The sequence below is a fragment of the Peromyscus californicus genome, unplaced genomic scaffold (genome assembly GCF_007827085.1).
Source record: "Peromyscus californicus insignis strain IS unplaced genomic scaffold, ASM782708v3 Scaffold_13__1_contigs__length_99412109, whole genome shotgun sequence".
Lineage (NCBI taxonomy): Eukaryota > Metazoa > Chordata > Mammalia > Rodentia > Cricetidae > Peromyscus > Peromyscus californicus.
The window spans coordinates 25722215-25725735 of NW_026294424.1; the positions used below are offsets into that span (position 1 = coordinate 25722215).

The following is a 3521-nucleotide window of genomic DNA, read 5'->3' on the forward strand; positions in this document are numbered from 1 at the left end:
TGATCCAAAGTGCTGAGACATATGTTTTAGTGAGAGGATAGTTAGGAGCCAGGTTTAAGGGCCTCCAATTCTGTGTTTTCTGTCCCAGTACCACACTGAGGGAGAATTACATCAACAAATTACTTAATAGGTAAACAATGTATTCCGTGATACTACCTTTTATTAGAAACTTAAATGATCAGTTTCATTCCCCAATTCCCAAGGAAAAGTTAGGGTTTTCATTAAAATACAAAATATTTTTTTCTTTTCCTTTCTTTTAAGAGAGTTGAATCCTTTTCTCCATGTTTCCCAAATAAAGCTGGGTTAATTGGCTGCTTTGAGGGAATCAATTGAAGAAATCGGATCCATATCCTCTTCCGACCCCTCTGACTCTGCCTTGGCTTCAACAATGACTGGGGTAAGGCTGCAGTAGTGGAGACAGAGACCTGGGAACAGGTGGATCAGTCAAAGACCTTGATTTTCTCAGCCAGAGAGAAGGCGTCCTCAGTCTCCACAGACAAAGCCAGGAGCCTCTTGTGCCCACCAGTACTGCCCTAAGATGACAGCTCGTAAATAGACATGACAGCATTGGAGACAGCCTCCAGAAAGTGAGAGTGTAGTGTCTTCTGGGATGTCAAGCACTTCTGGGTTGTAGAATCTACCGCCATCTAACCCCTGCTAGATGATCCGCTGAAGAATGAGCTGGGCGGTTGTTCAGCGTGCTCAGCACTGTGGCTTTGCTGGCTCCCACTCTGTCACTGACCTTTATCAGCTGCACACTGCTCAGAATTTCAGTAGTACCCTGGAGAGTTTAGTGGTGAAGCCTAGAGCCTAGAAGGTCTTCTGGTACCCCAGACCAGTGTTCTGGGCTGGCACAGGAACCTCACATGGGCAACGGCACCAGCCTGGACAGATGGCACCATACTGGCCAGCAGCATGTCCTTGATGAGTTGAGGCCTCCTTGGAGACTACAAAGCCCTCATGCACCTGGATAGGAGACCACAGCTTCCCCAGAGATAAGTTGTTTTCCAGATATCCTGATGGCTCTGTGCACCATGGTGTTCTTGCCCATCAGCACTACAGCCTCCCTGCAGATGAATATGCAGATCATTTGGAGCCTACATAGACTGTCCCAAAGTGAAGCATTTTGGAGAACCGTCCAAAAGTTGGATGGGATTAGAGAAGTAGTTGAACTTTCAGGTCAACTCTGTCTTCTGTAGGCATCAGCAGTGTGTCACCGATTGTCACCCAAGGTTTAGACAGGGTGTCACTCTAACAAGGATGTCTGGCAAGAGCTAAAATGCTTTCTTTTTATAAAAAAGGCAACTTCATTGTGATGCTTGTTTTTTGATTGCAACTATTTAATGACATAGGAAATAATGGATAAAATAGAAATTAATTCATTATTTAAAGTCTTCCTCACCAATTCCAAAGTCCAAATAATATTCCTGTATTTGGTTGCCAGAACCCAGCTTTTTAGAAAAATGCATAGTTTATTTTTGTATATCTCTCCTTTATAAATATGCAAAAGCCTGTTTCTATGTTTGTTCCAACTTTTCAGACCAGTATGCATAGCAAAAGACATAGTAAAATTAACATAAAGAACATTTTTATAAAACATAACTATTTCTGTGTCTTTCTGTGTCCATTGCCAAATGAAAATTGGTTTCTGAGGGTCCTCCTGCCCCACATATCCTTACAGAAATTATATATCAAATTAGTGAGCAAACAAAAAGCTTGCTTGGGTGGCTTTGTCTTTGTGATTAAACTGGCTCATTGATGTATGCCAGTGAGTGTCTCTATAACCCACAGCATCAGAGAGAATTGGTCTCACCTCTAGCTAGCTGATTTCTGCCTTCCTGAAATATCTATATTTTCCTTCAGTGTATTAAAGACCATCTCAGTTGCTTATAACTTTTCCCAGAATGTTACTTCTCCTTAGATTTGTGATTTCTCATAATGACCAAAGCAATATCCAGATTCTGATATTAAATCCCATATGGTAGTAGAGAGGCAGGAAAAATGTCCCTATATCAGTATTTCCTAATCTCTAGCACATATCCTTAGTCTCAAATAGACATTCAGACATCTGATAAATGTTTATTAAAGACTTCCTGGGTCCTATGTGTTGGCTATAAGTAAGATTTGGTTAGTGTTTTAACCTTCAAATTTGGAGTTAGGAAAGGAAACAATCATATGTATTGTTTAACAACATTTGAGATATGTGTCATGGAAAGATAGGACTGATGGATGCTGATAAAGAGTTTAATTTTGTGGAGGTGAATTAAGAATCTTCACCCAAGGAAGTAGTATCATTTAAAAGAAAGAATTGTTGGCTAAGCAAGGCAGAGGACAATGCCCCCAGAAAGAGGTTGTGTGGCATGAAAGAGCTGGCTGAGTGAAGAGAAGATTCAAAGGGCTGGTATGGCTCTGAGTTGATAAAACAGGCCACAGAGCTTACGTCACAATGGAGTTTGAACTTATTATAAGCTATAACGAGGCTTTGGGCGAGATGATGAAGCACGCCTTTAGAAGATTCATTTGACTACTCTTTAGAGAAGAGATTAGTGAAGTGACTAAGAGAAGTGTGGCACTAATGGATAGAAGGTACACAAGTGGTCCATGAGTCCGGCAAGAGGGTGGTGCTAACTGTAAGAGTAGGCAGATGTGTTAGTCAGCTTGAGCTGTCAGAGTGAAGTATCATAGGTCTGATGACTTAAACATTAGTAATGTGTTTCTGACAGTTCTGAAGGCTCAGAGTCTAAGGCTGTTGTACTAACATGGCCAAGTTCTGTAGGGGGCGCTCTTCCTATTGATGACCACTTTCTCCCTGCATCCTTACATGGTAGAGAGAGAACAAACTATGGTCTTTTCATCTTAAGACACTAATTCCCCACGTAGCCTTATAATTAGGAACTCATCTGAACTTCCCAGAGTCCCACCTCCAAACATTGAGAGTTAGGGCTTCAACATGTGGACACAGGGGGAACAAATATCTAATGCGTAACAACAGCTTTAAGAGGTATTTGAAGACAAAAATAGTATTTAGCAATTTGTTGAAGGGGCTATAAAAAACGGGTAGATTTTGAAGATGATTCTAAATACCTAACACAAACAACTGAGAGAATAATAGAGCCATCTCTCTAGGAAATGTTGGAAGAGGAAGAGATTTGAGACCGTATATTTAGTAGTTGACGTGACCAATTTTGGTATGTCTCAGTATAAGCTAGATGGAAATTTATGGAGGCAGTTAGATACATGAATCTCAAGCTCAGAATAGAGGCCTGAATGAATATATAAATTTAAAAAAAAAGTCAACTCATAGTTATTAACTCAACAGAGGGATGTACACAAGATTCCTAAAGGAGTGAGCACAGATAGATGAGAACAGAAGGGACGAGAGCATGAGACTGGCCACAAATCCATACAAGTGTACATCAAATCAATGGGCAAACACCTTTGCAGAAATGGCTTTGTCTTTATGCCTGCCTTTATGATTATATCATAGTGCTGCTTTGATTCCAAATGGTTATCATAACTCT

The 3521-nt window shown here is 40.6% G+C and overlaps 1 pseudogene; it reads right to left on the reverse strand.

Annotated features, from left to right (window-relative positions):
• Window positions 1-216: 216 nt before the first annotated feature.
• LOC128109027 (60S acidic ribosomal protein P0-like) lies at window positions 217-1090 on the reverse strand (annotated as a pseudogene).
• Between the last annotated feature and the right edge of the window lie 2431 nt (window positions 1091-3521).